General features: G+C 37.7%; 1 protein-coding gene and 1 pseudogene across 2 annotated transcripts in view; both read left to right on the top strand.

Annotated features, from left to right (window-relative positions):
• The window catches only part of HMG20A (high mobility group 20A), a 67,547-nt gene that overhangs the window by 9,939 nt on the left and 38,216 nt on the right, over positions 1-19,392 (top strand). The window lies entirely within an intron of this gene.
• On the top strand, positions 1,093-2,204 carry LOC308614624 (histone H1.0-like; annotated as a pseudogene). The gene has a single exon. The product of its transcript is annotated as a histone H1.0-like (transcript).

Below are 19,392 nucleotides of genomic sequence, written 5' to 3'. Positions count from 1 at the left end.
TTCCCTAGAGGACTATACCCTCTATACACAATAGACTTGAATACAAGAATAACTAGAAATAAGGAAGAATATTTCATAATTATAAAAGGGTCGTTCTACCAGGGAAAATGTGAGAACTATAAATTTGTATATATCTAATTCCAGTAATATGGCTTCAAAAAAATATTTTTTCAAGTTCACATGGGACATTTAACAAAGTAGATCTTATGATAGACCATAAAGCAAGTCTCAACAAATTTCATCCAGAATATGTTATCTGACTACAGTTCAATTAAGTAAGAAATGTATTATAAAATAGTAGCTAGCAAACTCCCCCCAAAATGTGTTTTGAATGACCCATTTGGTCAAAAAAGAAATTACAATTAAGACACATTTGCAACAGAATAGTAATGAAAATACAGTATATCAAAATATACGTGAATCAGCTAAAGCTATACTTGATGGGAAATTTATAGCCTTAAATGCCTATACTGGAAGAGAAAAAAGTCCAAAACTAGTGATTTAAATATCATTCTCAAGAAATTAGGAAAAGAACTGCAAATTAAACCCAAAGTAAGTAGAAGAAAGGGAATTATAAAAAGTAGAAATTAATTAAATAGAAAACAAGTGCACAATAGGAAATATCTACAGAACCAAGAGTTCACTCTTTTTTTTTTTTTTTTTTTTTTGTGGTATGCGGGCCTCTCACTGTTGTGGCCTCTCCTATTGCGGAGCACAGGCTCCGGACGCACAGGCTCAGCGGCCACGGCTCACGGGCCTAGCCGCTCCGCGGCATGTGGGATCTTCCCGGACCGGGGCATGAACCCGTGTCCCCTGCATCGGCAGGCGGACTCTCAACCACTTGTGCCACCAGGGAAGCCCCCAAGAGTTCACTCTTTGAAAAGATCAGTAAAATGTGTAGACCTCTATCAATACTGATCAAGAAAAGAACATATTCAATATTAAACTCTTGATCTTTTCCCTAATTCTACATCTCCAGTCTTTCTTATTTCTATAAATCTTATCTTCATAAATATCTACTAATATCTCAATTAGAAGTCTTGGGATTGAGACACGGAGCTGGGAAAAGGGAGGCAGAGGAGGCTGAGGCAGACCCGGGCGCCAAGACCGACCAACAGACCGGCGGGGCTGGGCCACGCAGACCTGGCCCAGCGAGTCCCCCCACTGCACCATGACCTGAGCAAGGTCCCCAAGAGCCTGCCTCAGACTGGCCTGGGAGCCAGAGGCACCAGAGCAGATCCCGAATCAGGCTTTCTTCGGCTTCCTGTGAGGGCTGGCCCTTTAGAAGGTGCCTTCTTCAGCATCAGGACCAGGCAGGCCACCATGACTGAGAACTCCGCATCCACCCCTGCGGCCAAGCCCAAGTGGGCCAAGGCCTCCAAGAAGTCCACAGACCACCCCAAGTATTCAGACACGATCGTGGCTGCCATCCAGGCGGAGAACTGTGCTGGCTCTTCATGCCAGTCCATCCAGAAGTACATCAAGAGCCACTACAAGGTGGGTGAGAACTCCGACTCCCAGATCAAATTGTCCATCAAGCACTTGGTCACCACTGGGGTCCTCAAGCAGACCAAAAGGTGGGTGCCTCAGGGTCTTTCAGGCTGCCCAAGAGCAACGAGCCCAAGAGGTCAGTGGCCTTCAAGAAGACAAAGAAGGAAGTCAAGAAGGTGGCCACGCCAAAGAAGGCTGCCAAGCCCAAGAAGGCTGCCTCCAAAGCCCCAAGCAAGAAGCCCAAGGCCACCCCAGTCAGGAAGGCCAAGAAGAAGCCGGCTGCCACACCCAAGAAAACCAAAAAACCCAAGACTGTCAAAGCCAAGCCAGTCCAGGCATCCAAGCCTAAGAAGGCCAAACCAGTGAAGCCCAAAGCCAAGTCCAGTGCCAAGAGGGCCGGCAAGAAGAAGTGACAATGAGGCTTTCCTTGTGGACACTCCTGCCTGTCTCCTATTTTCTGTAAATACGTTTCTCCTTTCTTCTCTCTTGATCCTCATCTGCAACCCTTTGCCCCTTTCCCTTCTGACTTTATTAACAGACAGAATTTGTATTCCTCAGAAATTAGGGAATAATTCATTTTTCCTTAACCAATTATGCAAGGACAGCAGCAGCAAATCTCGTCTCTGTAATGATGAGAATGTACTTATATTTTGTTTTGTTAATTTGTTACTAATCTGCTTATGGGTTTGGGGATTTGTGGGGGTTTGTGTGTTTTGTTTAGTTACATGGTTGGTTCACTCTGAAGGTAAAAGTTGGGGTCGGGGGGAGGGGGAGAATGGGCAAGGCAGCTTCTTGTGGCTAGATGACAGGGAGCCCAGGAATTGTACGGTTTGTAGGAGTACCTATGAGGCCATTGAGTTTTCTTTAAGTTGAGCACTGCTTGTGAGAGTTTCAGAACCTTGGCCCTGAGGAGAGGGGCGGCAGTAGCTGGACGGCAAAGGAGGAGGTGGAAAAAAAACCTCTCTAGGCTGACTTACACCTCCCAGTGGTGAGCAGTGGGGCGTCCAAATCCAGTTTCCTTCTCACTTCTGTTAGTCTTCCCCAGTGGTCTCCCTATTGTCCTAGGGACGTGGAGGAGGTTAAAGTGACAGCTGGTCCGAGAAACTGTGGCTGCTCTCAGTCAGCTGGAAACTAGCCACTGGCGGGGGGAGTTCCTCTGGCTTCCAAAAGTCTCCTGTTAAACAGGAGCAGAAACTTTGGGGGGAGGGTGGAGAGTCAGTCAGCCAAGTACCTCAGTGTGCCCTGTTGAAACTTGGGTTTTTCCACATAACTGGATTGTATCCTAGGAGAACCTTTTGCCTTTTCCCCTGATTTTTGGTTCCTCCTGTACAAGAGGTGGGCTTTTCTTAGCAGTCTGGTGGCGCTCCAGCCCTGCCACCCACCACTTAAAAACCTCCCAACCTCTTTACTTCTGAGTCTAAGTAGTTGTAGATGGGAGAGGAGGGGGGAGGGCGGCGAGTGGACAGTAAGACATACTGCAGTTGACTTTGAATTGCTAAGTAGTTTTACAGAGCTAGATAAGTGTGTATGTGTGTGTGTATGTATATATACACATCTAGGACTAGTACTTAACGTTTCACACCCGGGAGCTGGGAGAAAAAACCTGTACAGTCGTCTCTCCCTTTTTTTTTAATAAAATAGAAAAATGCGCAATTGCGCGTCTCCCTCTCCCCCCCCTTTTTATTTGTAAACAAGTGTTATTTGTGCCTGGAAGAATTTGCTGTCTTTGTAATTTTCAAACTTTAAAATAAAATTGAAAAAACAAGGGGAAAAAAACGTCTTGGGATTATTCTTGAGACCTCTCACTACTACACACACACACACACCATTCAGACCACTACAAAATTTTATTGATTCTACCTCTTAAATATATTGAATCCACCCTATATACTACATCTTCATTGCTATACCCTATTCTAAGCTACCATCACGCTGTGGTGGACTGTTGCAGTAGCTTCCCAACGGTAGCTTCCTGGATTCATTCTTACTACCCATCAATCCATTCTTTACATAGAAGTTAGAATGATCCTTTAAAAAGCATAAATATCATATCATGCCGCTCTTAAGAATTATTGAAAGGTTTGCTCTTACGCTTTGGTGAAAACTCAGATGTTTAAGATAACCCCACGTCTCCGCAGGATATAGTCCCTGCTGCTCTCTCCTGACCACTTTACTCCAGCCCACTCTAGCCTTTCACTTTTTCCAAAGCGCCAAGTTCTCACTCACGTCCTAGTTCTTCAGCGTGGAATGTACTTAACATTCAGCTCTCACTTTACTTCTTCAGAGAGGTCCCCTGTTTAAGTGACATCTCCTACTGTTTTTCTATAGTGTTCTGTTCTTTTCCTTCATGGCAGTTTTCACAACTTAAAATTGTATTTATTGGTATGTTTGCTTAATCTTTCACCTCAAACCATAATTTTCATGAAAGCAGAGACTGTTCACTGTTGTCGTCCTGGTGTCTTAACTAAGTGCCTGGTACATATTACGTGTTTGGTAAATATATGATGAATGAAAAAAGATAGCATGCCACCTTAGGTAAACTATATAGGTCAGGTACCGTTTCATAGGTGTGCCCTGTACCCTGGAGCGTGGAGGGATTGTTTCCTCTGGTTTAATCCTTTATTTCTTCAAAATAACTCTCTGAGAAAGGCACCATGCAATCATTGTAATGCCTGGAGACAGTTTCTGATGATTAACCTGTCTTCTCAGTGATGTATATTTTATGTGCTAAGCTAAACTGGCAGTTGTGGGCAGATTTTATTTAAGCCCCTGCAAAGGAATACACCTGCCCACATTTCTTAGATTGGAGCTCTTGGAAACTAGAGGCAGAGTGTTCTCAGTGGCAGTCCTGGCTAAACAACTTATCTTCTTTTCTAGAACTACTTCTTTTTTTTAAACATTAGAGCCCTACAAAGGAAATGTGGTCTAATTACATTTGCTTACTACTGAGATTGACAGTATTGTTTGTGTAAAGGTTGTTAGCTGTTTTAGTCATATAAATATGCCAAAATGTTACCAAAGTACATGACTTGCCTTTTAATCACAAGGCAAAAATGACCACATTTCACAATACTAATGTCTTCATATGTTTTATAAGATACACAGAGCTATTATGACTTGATATTACAAAGTATTCTACATTTTCTTAGAGAGCTTGTGTTTTCTTTCTACATCTTAGACCTAACTTTTAATTAAATTTTTAATTGTTTTTAAGCTAATTTCAGTAAAATGAGATGCTTAATTGTATGTTTGGTATAAAATTATAAGTTCAACAATTTGAGACAGCTTTCAGGCCACTAGAATTTCTTGAAACTCATGAAAAAATGTTTACTACCAATTTTAGACATAAATTTCATTTCAAAAGAAAATGTTATATATACCCGAAACTAACTCAATACTAAATCAACTATACTTCAATTTTTTTAGAAAAGAAAATGTTTTAGGGACTTATATTTCTTAATGTATAGTAAATGAGATATTCTTATTTATTTCTAAAGCCTAGGTACCATACTTAGAATTCTCCCATAAACTGAAAAAAGCATGCTGAATGTTTCTTATGCATATTATCAGGTTCAGGGAAATGAAACATTATTAGGGAAAGGGAAATGAAACAAAAAGTGTGAGAATTCTCAGTGACTGGTTTCTCACATCATCATATCATTATTATTGCTATTATTAATTCTGCCTTTAACAAAATTGTTAATTCTTAGTGAAATAATTTTTAAAGCTTCATCTACTTATTGATATCTGTGGATTTACCAGACATTCATAGCTATTCTCAGGTCAGTTAAATTGGGAGTTTATAGGTGCTTCCCTGGTGGCACAGTGGTTGGGAGTCCGCCTGCCGATGCAGGGGACGCGGGTTCGTGCCCCGGTCCGGGAAGATCCCACATGCCACAGAGCGGCTGGGCCCGTGAGCCATGGCCGCTGGGCCTGCGCGTGCAGAGCCTGTGCTCCGCAACGGGAGAGGCCACAACAGTGAGAGGCCTGCATACCGCAAAAAAAAAAAAAAAAAAAAAAAAAATTGGGAGTTTATAAATCATAAGAATTTGTAAATGTCTGCTGTCAGGTATGACTAAGTAAGTTTCTGAATTTCATAATCCTCTGGTTACTACTGCGGGTTCTTTCTTGGGTTTTTGAAATGCAAATCACTGACTCTAGAGCTAGTGAAAGAATATGAGGAATATTGAAATTCTTCCTATAGCAATGTACAAATATGGTACATTATGGTTATAGAAGGGGTGAGGAGACTTAAGTACTGGGAACTCTGCCATTATGTGAAAAGTCTTCTCAAGCGAATTGCCAATTTAGAGACTATATTAAATAAATGTAATGGAGTGGTTTTTATGTTTATTTCTAGAAAGGGGAAAGAGCAGCTTTATTTTGCCAGAAAGACAGTGTCAGCTCTAGCCATTTGTTTCCTAGCAAAACAAACTACCTGCAGAATTCTAATTGGACTATTTCTTCTCCCTCACGTTTAATTAAAATCTTTCTCTAGCAATACGTGATACCGAGGATAGTGTATGGATTCATTTATTGTACCAAGAAAGACTTGGGTTAACTATATATTTCTAGCTGCCAGCCTCTACTAGTTATTTATCTTCTACTTGTTTAGCTGTCTTGTCTAACAGCACTAACACTGGTAAAGAGTAGGGTAGTTAAACTGTTTACAGTCTTTACCTTCTCTGCTTATGTCACCATCCGCAGAGTTGTATTCCATTCTGCAAAGTGTTTAATGTTTACTTAGATAAGTAAAACCTTATCACACTAGAAATTACAACTCAGTTTTACTTTGTAGCTTAATTCCATCATGTAATAAAATAATCCTGGTGCATAGGATTGGAATTGATCTCTATTTGCATCCTACCTTAGAGTGCTGCCCTGTAGATAAATATTGCTGCTCCAAGGGGGCTAAGTAGAAGACTAAGGATGAGTTGATATAATTGCATCCTTGTTATTAAAAAATAGAAAATGCCTCACCAATGGTGAAACAGCAGTCGTTTTTATATATCAAAGACACTATCCTGTTAGCTAAAAATTGATCATCATCCAATAGGAAGCTTGAGTTCAAAGATTTTAAATTCAGAACACTGTTTTTCAAATAGAATAAGTGGATTTAAGTTCAGTAGTGTATCATTTTATGAACTGTTTTAGAAAGCAGTTAATACATTATCATGATTGAGAGCTTTTTTCCTCCTGGGTATTAAATTGATAATTAAATTGTTCTTTTTTTCAGACTATGCCCTCTTAGAGGGTAGGGAAGGCATGTTTAACCTGGTGTATTCAGCTCTTTGCTGGGCTACATGTTTATTGTTTCAGTACTTAATAAATATGCGTAATAAATAAATTGTAGCTGCAGTTCTGAACCTACTTTGCTGTGACCTGTAATAGTCTGTTCTGCACTCTGCTCTCTTTGTCTTTCAAGCAAATCACATCACCTGAAACTATGACCCACTTTACTACAATAGTGCTGACATGTTTGGAGAGCCTAGAAAGAAGAATTGAAATTTAACTGGCATCATGGGATCTCAGTTGGTTTAACAGTTTCTCTTACCTTACTTGGTAATGTATGTATAATAATACTGAATGGCATTTGCTCTCAAGGGATTTTAGAGTTGAGTACAACAGAAATATATTGCAGGAAAGAACATTGATACTGTAATTAAAAGGGTTATGGGAGAGACTAGAAATTACTCTATCTGTTAACCTGTTAATTTCAAGACCTAAAGCATGTATTTAAATATGATACTGTGGAAAATAATCTTCCTAGTTCAAAAATTAATAATAAGCTCCATCATAAGTAGTTATGTATATTGAGCATTAAATCTTATGATACTCATTTATTTCATCTCTTTTCTTAAAAACTGGACATTTCCTGGACATAAGCTATTTGATACACAGGCATACCTCAGAGATATTGCAGGTTTGGCTCCAGACCACCACAATAATGTGATAACTTCAACAAAGCAAGGCATACGAATTTTTTGTTTTCCCAGTGCATATAAAAGTTAATGTTTATTCTATACTGTAAGTCTATTAAGTCTGCAATAGCATTATGTCTAAAAAATAATACAATACTTAATTTTAAAATATTGCTGAAAAATGCCAACCACCATTTGAGCCTTCAGCAAGTTATAATCTTTTTGCAACATCAAAGATCACAGATCACCATAACAAATATAATAATAATGAAAAAGCTTGAAATATTGCAAGAATTACCAAAATGTCACACAGAGACACGAAGTGAGCAAATGCTATTGGAAAAATGGCACTGATAGACTTGCTTGACACAAGGTTGCTGCAATGCACCAATTTGTAAAAAAAAAAAAACACAGTATCCACAAATCACAATAAAACAAGGTGTGCCTGGAGTTTACTGTTCTTTTATTTACTTAAAGAAAAGAGAAGGTCAGGACTGCATTTTTTTTACTGAGTATCTGTCATCTATATATAATAGTCTTATTGGCAAGTCAGCTGAATCTTATTCCCTAAAGGATAAATTTGTAAGATGTTTCATGTAAACAAATAGAGGGTATCAAAGATGTGAATTCAACGTAGAGAAGACTTAGTTTTTTTAATATATTGTTTTCAATAACTATACTTTTTGCATTCTAGTTCATTTAAACATATCAAAATTCCTTTTTCTGATCCCAAAACTGGTTTAAAGGTGGTCATTCACTATTATGGGGCCAAGTTTTATTGTTTATTCTAACAATAAAATTATGTATCCTTACTGTAAGACATTCAAACTTTAAGCATTCAAAACAAGCATAACTTTTTTTGCTTTCAAACAGAATTTTAAGAAGAAAAAAGTAAAAATCACCGGAAGACAGTGGGTAGCCTCTTGAATGATTTTAAACAAGGAATGATACGCATAAGTAGATTTGTATTTTAGAAAGATCACTGGCAGCTGTATGGAAACAGATTGGAGGCAGGAAGGACAGGCAGGATGGACACTGTTAGAGTACGCAGGCCAAGAAAAATAAAGGCTTTAACTGAGACAGTAGTCACAGGAACATGGAAGAGGAGACAGGATCAACTGGGTTTTGGTAAGGGATTGCACGTGGTGAGAAAGGCAGGGGAAAAGCTGAAAAGGACGCCCAGGTTTTTAGCCTGAGTGACGAGTAGCGTACCCTCAACTGACATAGAGAACATGGGAGATGGAACAGCTTTCGAGGAAAAGATTATGGATTCAGTTTTATACGTGTAAAGTGTGAGTTGCCTATGGCACACCAAAGGAGGATAATCTTTGCCATTTGAGATACAGGCCTGGAATTTGAGAGTTGGTTTTAGATGTCATCAGTATAAGTGGTTGTTGAAACATTGGGACTGAGAGAGATCACTAGGAAAGCATGTAGAGAGAAAAGGGCCAAAGTCTGAAGAAATGGCTAAAGAGATGGGGGAAAAAACAAGAGGGTAGTAAATAGGAAACAATAGAAGAAGAGTTTGAAGAGGAAGAGTCATTTAGAGCATCAAATACCAGTTAGCAACCAAAGAGGTTGAAAACTGAGAAGTGTTCATTGAAATTAGCAACTTAGAAATGACTGGTATCTGAGAATAGTCAGTAGAGTGAGTTAGGGAAAGAAACCAGATAACCATGTGTTTCAGATTGGGTAGCAGCAGTGACTAGAATAATATTTCAGGTAGTTTGGTTATAAAGAAAAGGTAAATGTATGAGCAGTTGCTTAGAACGGAGGATAGGAATTAATGGAGGGTTTTATTACGAATTTTGATTTCTTTCTTAGGAACAGAGTATATTTATATCTGAAGGAAAAAAGAATAGTCACTGTTGCAAAAGAGGTTAGAATAATGGTAAGAGAACCAAAATACTTGAAGAAGCTAGAAGGATATCCAGAGCATGGTGTCTTCCATGGAGAAGATAGATACTTACATAAAAAATTTATAGCACAAACTGATATAATTCCTGATGATAGAATTTAAGTGCCATGTGTTAGATAAATAAAAAGAGAAGGCTGGTAGTTCCAGAGGAGTTGAGAAAATTTTGATAGTCTGATGTCAAATGCTGAACTCAGTTGGGTATCCTCCATTTAGTTTTCTACTTTGAAAATCAGTGCATCATTTAGAAGTGTGTAACATAAGCCTTCAGTTCATTATTGCTGATGAGAATCTTTAGTTGTGTATAAGATTTCCCTGGCTCAGTCTGATAGATGACCTTCACTGTCTTCAGGCATTTAATCCATCTATGTTTCTATGCCAGCTCCATAAAACCATCAGTGGTACCTTTTCTCTTGGAAAGCACAGCCATGAAAGAATTTCTTTCGCAGATTACAATAAAGCTTTACTATTAGTAAGTTTTCCTTCTCATTATTACTTTTTTTTAATATAAATTTATTTATTTATTTACTTTTGGCTGCGTTGGGTCTCCGCTGTTGCGCATAGGCTTTCTCTAGTTGCAGCGAGTGGGGGCTACTCTTCGTTGAGGTGCGCGGGCTTCTCATCGTGGTGGCTTCTCTTGTTGCAGAACTCCAACTCTAGGCGTGCGGGCTTCAGTAGTCGTGGCACACAGGCTCAGTAGTTGTGGCTTGTGGGCTTAGTTGCTCCGCTGCATGTGGGATCCTCCCGGACCAGGGCTCGAACCCATGTCCCCTGCATTGGCAGGAGGATTCTTAACCACTGCGCCACCAGGGAAGTCCCTCATTATTACTTAATATTCTTCCTCAAAACTTCCCCAGAATCATGAAATAATTACATGTTGTTTTTACAAAGTTCATGTTGCAGATAATCTATCTGTAGATAATTTTGAGTCTGTCTTGATTATTGTTCTCTTCTGTGCAATAAAGGACAGCACAGTAAGAATATGAGGTTGTAATAGTAAATGGGCAACCATAGATGTGAAGTGATCGTATAGGCAAAGTGTTAGTGTTTAACTTTTTTAACAGAAGGCCTGAATTCTATGAATATTACTAGAACATATATTATCTTGAGTGTAAGAAAAATCTCATTCTGGTTTTCCATTCATCTCCTAAACTTTTACTCTATAGAGGCTTTTTAATGCCTTAACATATACAATTCTATGAATTAATTGTCCAGTTGGCTCTTTGAGGTTAGGGAAGTGCTTTTATGTTTGTTCATGAAATCCAATATGATTGATTGCTTTAGGCATAACAGTGCTTTCCATATATTTATCTTTATTCCCAGTGTACAGGTCAAAATAATCACCATTGACTTGACTTATTTTTTTATCTAAGAAATACACTTCTCATCTTCCCAGTCTAAACATTTGGTGGTAAACACTCTCCAAATCCAAGTGAGTTAGTATGTTTCATGAGGAACTCTGATATTCTAATGTGTTAAGCACTGAGAGATACCCCTTTCTGCTCTCATGAGCACACAGATGTGGCCAACTATTGATAGATACTGTAAATATTGACATACATTTAAAATTATTTTGAGTAAAAATCTACAAGCTGGTTATCTATTCAGGTTGATGCATAGCATTAGAATACTTTGGTTGAAAGAGTAAAGTTCAACAGAGGTGTAGAGAAAGAGTAAAAGAAAGAAATATGGACTACTGAAAATATAGAATTCTAGAATTTTTAGAGCGGAAAGAGATCTCAGCAGTTACCAGATAAGCCTTGGGATAACTGAGTGTATATGACTTAGAAAAGGGAGCACACTTATTCTCTATATTCCTGAAAGAGTAGAATGAAAATCTCATATAGAAACTCCTTGGGGATAAGTTTGGAGTTCATTATAAAGAAGAACCTTCTAGGGACTTCCCTGGCAGTCCAGTGGTTAAGACTCCGTGCTTCCACTGCATGGGGCACAGGTTTGATCCCTGGTCAGGGAACGAAGATCCCGCATGCTGCAGGGCTCAGCCAAAAAAAAGAAAAAAGAAAAACTTTCTAGTGGTCAGAGCTATTTGGAAGTGGGAGTAGACATCCCCAAGTGAGATTTTCAGGTCGGGAGCTGAGCATTGGATGTGTAGTTGGACCCAGTGACATTTGTGAGATCTTCCAATCCTTGAATTCTTACCTAAACCAATGACCAACGTTTCTCTTTTCTTTTAACTTTTTAAAACTGCGGTATATACAGTAAAGTGCACAAATCTTAAATGTACAAGTCAATGAATGTTTATGTATATATGCACCTGAGAATATTTCCAGCACTTCAGGAGGCTCTAGTCAGTACCCTCTCTCCCCCTATTATAGATAATCACTATTCTGATTTCTGCTACCAAAAAATAGTTTTACCTATACTTAAACATCACATAAATAGATTCACAGAATATTTACTGTTGTGGGTCTGGCTTCTTTTGCTCATCGTTATATCTATGAAGTTCATCCATGCTACATGTAGCAGTAGTTCAATCTCTGTGATATTCCACTAATGTCATTGTAGGAATGTCTCATAATGTAGCCATGCCACTGTTGATGGACATGTGGATTGGTTCCACTTTGAGACTGTAAATAACCGTGCTATGAACAATCTTTACATGTCTTTTGGTAGACACCTGCACTCATATCTCTAGGATATGTTACTAGGAATGGATTGCTGTTTCATAGGATAGGTTTAGGTTTATTTTAGCAGTTACTGCCAAGCAATTTTCCAAAGTGACTGTGCACATTAGATTCCCACTAGCAACATAATGAGAGTTTCAGTTCCTGCTCATCCCTGTCAACACTGTGTATTGTCAGTCTTTTTTATTTTAGCCATTGAATACGTTGTAGTATTTCTTTTTCTATGGTTATTGATCATTTGAATAGTCTCTCTTAGGAAGTGCTTATTTTATTTTTAGCCTTTTTTTTAATCGGGTCATTTATCTTTATCTTGCTGATTTTTAGGAATTCTTTACATATTCTGAATATGAGTCTTTAGGGAATTATATGTATTACGAATATAATTTCCCAGTCTATGCCTTACTTTTTCACTCTTTTAACATGGTCTTTGATGAACAGACATTCTTAATTTTAGTTAAGTGCAATTTATCATATTTCTCTTTTGTGGTTAGTGCTTTTTGTTTCCTCTTCAAGAAGTCTTTGTCTAGCCCAAGGTCATGAAGACATTTAGACCAATAATTTTTTTTTTCTTTTTAATTTTTTGGCCGCACCATGCGGCATGCGGGGATCTTAGTTCCCTGACCAGGGATCAAACCCGCGCCCCCTGCAGCGGAAACAGGAAGTCTTAACCACTGGATGGCCAGAGAAGTCCCCCAGACCAATAATTCTTGAATTACAATACTAAATTAGATAATGGTAAACTTTCATTTATTCATACACCAAAAAAAAAGAAATAAATGTATAGAACTGTACTATTTTCTCCCATATTTTAATTCTTAAGCTTTTGGCATTAGCTGTGAATAAGTAGATAATGATGATGATACTAAATCTGAAATTTACTGTCAGGATACTTGGTTATTGCTATGGTAACAAAACCACTACAAAATCTCAGTGGCTTTTTTTCTCACTCATGCTGCTTGTACAAAGTGGATTAACAGGGGGGCTATGCAGTTTTTGTTCACTTAGGCAAACATGATGTAAACTCCATTATAATGTATACTTTCATGATCACTGTGATAGGGGAAGCAAAACATGGAAAATTGCTTTTGGACTCTTAAACTTTCTGCCTAGAAGTATCATGTCCCACTATGAGTTGACCCTATGAGTTCCATCAACCTTGCCTAATTTCAGAGGTTGTGAGGAAGTGTAATCTTACACTTCCTGAAAGGAGAGCTAAAATATTTGTAAATAACCATAATAATGACTGTCACAGTTAACTTGGGCAAGTTACTTAACGTCTCTCTGTGGATTGGTTTGTTCACTATAAAATAGAGGCTAATGATAGTATCTATCTCGTGTGGTAGTTGTGAGGATTAAATGGGGTAATACATGTAAACTCAGAATACTGCCTGATACTTAGTAAACTCTCAATATATGTGTGCTAATATTACTTCTGTCATTGTTACTAGGCTCTTACTCTGTGATGGACTCCATACTACCTGCTTTACATGGATTGACTATTCAAATTACTCCCATAGTATCTACTATTACTATCCTCTTTTACAGATGAGAAAACTTAGCTTCAGAGATATTAACTAACTTGCTCACGTTCCACAACTAAAAAATAAAAGGTGGGATTTGAATTCAGGCAGTCTGATTTCAGAGCCTGCAATATTAACCATGACTCCCTCCCAGATAGCAAATAAATATTAACAGAAGAATTCAGAAACGTATCCTGTGCTTAGAGAACTCTGTGTTTGTGTATGTACAGTTCATGGTTATGAGTTTATAGTGAACTTTTAGTATATTTCTATTTTCTGCTAGTTTGTAAAGTTGTTTCTAGTTCATATCATTTAATTAACAGTACTATTTCTGTACTGTTGTTCTGTCATGGTCTTACATCTAAACAAATTTAGAACTGATCTTATCCTTCATTAACAGATGAAGAAACTTAGGCCAGACTGGTTTAGTGATCCCAGAAGACATAGCTAGTTGGTGTCATGCCTGAACTCAGACTCAGACTTCCTGACTTCAGTTCAGAGCTCTTCCTACTGCCTCGGGTTCCCTCCCTGTAGTTTACATGGCACGTAATCCTTTATCAAAAATTTGAGATGCTTTGGTTCTTCCTCCCCCCAAATTTGAGTGAGTTTGTTGTAGAAAACTGCAATTGTGCTTCTTCCTCATAGCTCACATTGGTACATCTTGATTTTAAGTTACTAATTTTGTCTTTTAAAGATTCTGATGTTACTAAACACCAAGAGTCAAATGAGATATTTGGAGAGACTTTGTAATAAGAATAAATACCTCCAGAGAACATGCTTCTGTGGAAAAACATTGTAATGATGAGCTTTTTCACGTAAGCCAGATTTGGAGTCAAATTTCTGAAGGAAAAGGGATGACAGTGGAATTAGAGATGGATCAAGTATACTATATTTGAGGTATATCTCAAGATATATTAGCAAGAAGTAAAATGACTAATTTACACATAAACAGCTTGTTACTTTTCCTACCAGTGACATGAGAATGTACATTTATCAACCTCAGATACATTGAGTTTTCAGAATTAAACCTTTTAAGGAAATGCCAAACCATATTAATTTCATGGTCATGGTCTGTTTTCCCATAATTAAATGGGATTTTTGTATGATATTTGCAGTGTATTGTCATATAATTTTATCTGGAAGGTTAACAGGATATAAATTGAGTTAACCTATAGTTCTAGCCAGTAACAACAATTACTCATTCTATTGCTGTATGGTAGAGAAGGAGTAGGAAGGAAGTCACGGCACTTCTTTTGCTCTCAGTATCAAAAGTTGTCAGGTATCTGTCAGGAAGATGACAGATAACCTAACCTGTGCCACATGGTAATGCATTCATAGGGAAATATATTGTTGTCTTGAGAGTACATGATCCTTTTCCTGCTCTCCTATAGTTTCAAACATTTCTTTTTGCATTAGAATAAACACTTTTATAAAATTGAATGCAGAATTTAAATGAATTTTTTAATATAAAACACAAAGTTTATAAACTCTGCTGTCATACTCTTCCTGCTAGACATGTTTACTCTTCTCTGTCCTGAAGGGCTCATTCTGATTTGAGAGAGTGAGACAATGAATTTATCACTAGAACTTATCTCTAAGGCTCCTTTCAGCAATAAGGTAGTATATTTTCTGGAGAGGAAAATGGGAAGAGTCTGGTCAAAGGGAATTTTAGTTCTACGTGTAGGAAAAAGTTTTAAAAAGAAAGTGTATTCATAAAAAGAAAGTATTGCATGTGAAATTAAAATTGAAGTTTAAAAGGTCTATGATTTTTTATGGTACTTTCCTCTTTCTTTAAAGTAACACAACCATATTACTGAATGTTGGGGAGTAAAAACAAAGACTGGAAAGTAATTACTCATAATTTCATCATCCTAAAACATTATTACTTTGAGCATCTGGGTGTGTTTCCTTCCAGTCTTATGTATCCGTTCTTTTGATATAACTATAATATGTGTAATATACTTTTTTTTATACAGCAGGTTCTTACTAATTATTCATTTTATACATATTAGTGTATATATGTCAATCACAATCGCCCAATTCATCACACCACCACCCCCCACCGCTTTCCCCCCTTGGTGTCCATACATTTCTTCTCTACATCTGTGTCTCTATTTCTGCCCTGCAGACCGGTTCATGTGTACCATTTTCCTAGGTTCCACATATATGCATTAATATACGATCTTTGATTTTCTCTTTCTGACTTACTTCACTCTGTATTACAGTCTCTAGATCCATACAAATGACCCGATTTTGTTCCTTTTTATGGCTGAGTCATATTCCATTGTATATATGTACCACATCTTCTTTATCCATTTGTCTGTTGATGGTCATTTAGGTTGCTTCCATGACCTGACTATTGTAAATAGTGCTGCAATGAACATTGGGGTGCATGTGTCTTTTTTTTTTTTAATTTAATTTTATCTTTTATACAGCAGGTTCTTATTAGTTATCCATTTTATACATATTAGTGTATATATGTCAATCCCAATCTCCCAATTCATCACACCACCACCACCACCACCCCCGCCACTTTCCCCCTTTGGTGTCCATATGTTTGTTCTCTGCATCTGTGTCTCTATTTCTGCCCTGCAGACCGGTTCATCTGTACCATTTTCCTAGGTTCCACATATATGCATTAATAAACGATATTTGTTTTTCTCTTTCTGACTTACTTCACTCTGTATGACAGTCTCTAGATCCATCCATGTCTCTACAAGTGACCCGATTTCATTCCTTTTTATGGCTGAGTCATATTCCATTGTATATATGTACCACATCTTCTTTATCCATTCGTCTGTTTTTAAACTTTGTTTTAAACTTGGTTTTGTTTCACCTAGAAACAACGGAAGCAAAATCAGTAGCTTGTAAACCAGGAAGATAACATCTAAGCACTTGTTTGGAATTGCCGTCTGTGTATGAAGGGCGAAGCCTTTTCATACTGGGTAGGGTATTTAAAGGAAAAATGTTCCTGGGAAACTGGTCTTCTAGAGCTTTAAATGTGTCAAGTTTGAATTCTGTGGCTATTTGATTTACTTTCTGAAGTCCTGAGCATTGTCAGCTTTAGGATTCAAAAGCAAAATATAGCAAAATAATTCTGAGTTTTAAGTTTTGTCTCTTTCATTAAATTGCTCTGTTAAACTGCAACTGTGCCTATTTGTTTTGTAGGGAAAAGTGTGAATTTCAAAAGCAAAATATAGCAAAATCTGTGTTTTAAATATTCTCTTTCAGTTTAAACTGTTCTGTTAAACTGCAATTGTGCCTATTTGTTTTCTGAGGAAAACTGTGAATTTCACTTTATTATTCCATTAACTGCCTTTGACACTGCAGCTAACATTTTTTTGTTGTTTTGTTGTTGTTTTTGTCTTCAACTTTTGACTAAAGAAAACTTCCTTACTATCCAAAGCTCTCTGTTTTTTCTTTTAGGAATTCTCCCTAGGAAGAGAATTTACTTTGTATTAAATTAAATTGATTGATTAAAATAAAGTTGATTAAAATGAAGAACCTTTGGGATCTATTTCCTTTTATTACGCTATAGTTTTTATAAGTGATCTCTGACTTTCCTTAAACATCATCTTTTACTTTTAGTATTCATCAGATTAGGAAGGGTAAAAGGTTTGGGAATTATTGACTGTAGCAGAAAAGAACATCCTTTCCATCTCTCCTTTGCAGTGTTGTTTCACAGCTGTAAGTTTGAGCTGAAGAAAACAGTGTAAAATATAAGAAAATAGAGGAGCAATGTTCCTTGAACCAGTAAGGACCCTTGCCCTAGAACTGTTGACTATTAAGTTTTTGTTTGGGTCAAGATACTGGAGACCTTTGTTGCTTCTGCTTTCTCGTATATAGCTTTCTCAGACTCCAGGCTTGAATAATTTTGTTTAAGAACTAGAAATGAATACCATCTGCCTCCTTAATATGAGTCTGGATTCTAAACATGTAAGTACCCTGAGCTAAGTGTTCCTTCTCAGGTTTTACTCAGTTAGTAGTTTCTGTTTCCTTCAGATCTCGAATGCTCTGTGAATTCACTACGATCATTAGCAGTTATCTTAGCTGGTCACCCCATCTATTTAATTCATCTGTATTTCTTCCCTGTTTTCTCATATATTTAAATAGATAAATAAGTAAGTAAGTAACTTTACACACATCAGCTACTACAGCCTTTGCATTTTTTTTTACTGTTTGCCCTTCTGTGCCCCAATAGATTACAAACTCTAAAGGACAAGAATTTCTTCTTAATCTTAATTACCTCTGTGTCTTTGATGCCTAACACAGTGACATGTAGTAAACTGTGAAAAGCATTGCTTTTTCAAAATTCATTTCCCTCTTGGTAAACATAAAATTCCTCTTTTCTGATATAACCTCCATGAGAATCACTAAGAAGTGAGTGAAAAAATATATATCATGTGGCTTCCTAAATGGAGTAGGAAGTTCCCCCCTCTCACCTCTCCTCCCCTGCCGCATACACACCTACCTTTTACTGTTTCATAGTACCCCAGTGTCCCAGGAAATTGTTTGGGAAAGTACTCTACACTAAGGAAGTACTCCCAAATTTTATTGGATTACTTTAACTCTTATTTCCGGCACTGGTCCAGAAGTTTCTTACTTGGGCAGTTTACTAATAATAAAAGCAGTGCTTGAATAGGCTGTGTAGGAAGGACAACTTGGGACCAACAGTCACCATGAAAAAGCCAAATATGTGGGCTGTGACCTCAAAAGGCAACACCCTGCTTGTAAAGTGACAAATTTGCTTTGGCAGAGGACAATGTTTCTTATTTTCTCTGTGTTATCACAGTGCTTTAACCTGATACAAAACACTATGTCTAGATGTTCAGGGTTATTTTTTTTTCACAACATATTTTGTGTCCTGATTGTAACATTTCTCCATCAAGATTCCACTGAGAAGAAAAAAAATGCATGTACAGGGATCAAACTATCTCAAAAGAAATCTAAAGTGTGCTCAGTTTCTTTTGATGATCTAGTACTTCTATATTTTTTAGAAAATACCTAACTCAAAAGTTTGCAAAACTCTCACTCCAAAAAATCATAAACAATGATAGAAGATTTATGTTTGTTTCTAACCCTGGCATCTTCTTCCTGCTTATCATTGTTGTCTGAGAACAGTGTCTCTAGACCAAGGAGAATAACAGCACACACCACTTGACACCAGGCACGATCTTAGTCACACGTAAAGATGCTCAACAAATGTTTGTTGTTCAAATATAAATTCTGCAAGCATTTGCCTTAAAAAGAGGCTGGATTATTTCCTTTATGGCCCCAAACAAACACTATATTTAACTACAAAAAAATTGGAAGTAATATATTGTCAGTCTAGCTTTAGCACTAAACAGGTTATAAAACTACAGTTAAAATATATGCAGGCCGGACTTCCCTGGTGGCGCAGTGGTTGAGAGTCCGCCTGCCAATGCAGGGGACACAGGTTCGTGCCCCGGTCCGGGAACATCCCACATGCCACGGAGCGGCTGGGCCCGTGAGCCATGGCTGCTGAACCTGCACGTCCAGAGCCTGTGCTCTGCAACGGGAGAGGCCACAACAGTAAGAGGCCCGCGTACCACAAAATATATATATATATGTATATGCAGGCCACAGTTAGATTCTATTCCTAATTTTTTCCAGTTATTTTGAACTGAGAAATTGGCTTTACCTTCAAAATATATCAAGAATCTGACTACTTCTCATCACCTCCACTACTACCACTGTTGATCCAATCCACCATCAACTTTCAGATGGATTACCGCAATAGATTCCTAAGTGATCTCCTTACTTCTACCCTTGACCCTCTTCACCCTTCATTCTGTTCTCAAAACTGCAGCCATGGTGATCTTATAAAAATGGTTTATTCCATGCCTTATCTACTCAGAATGTTCTAGTGGCTTTGCATC

Source organism: Mesoplodon bidens (genome assembly GCF_964165515.1).
Source record: "Mesoplodon bidens genome assembly, chromosome: 3".
Taxonomy (NCBI): domain Eukaryota; kingdom Metazoa; phylum Chordata; class Mammalia; order Artiodactyla; family Ziphiidae; genus Mesoplodon; species Mesoplodon bidens.
This window is presented reverse-complemented; position numbering and strand designations above follow the sequence as displayed.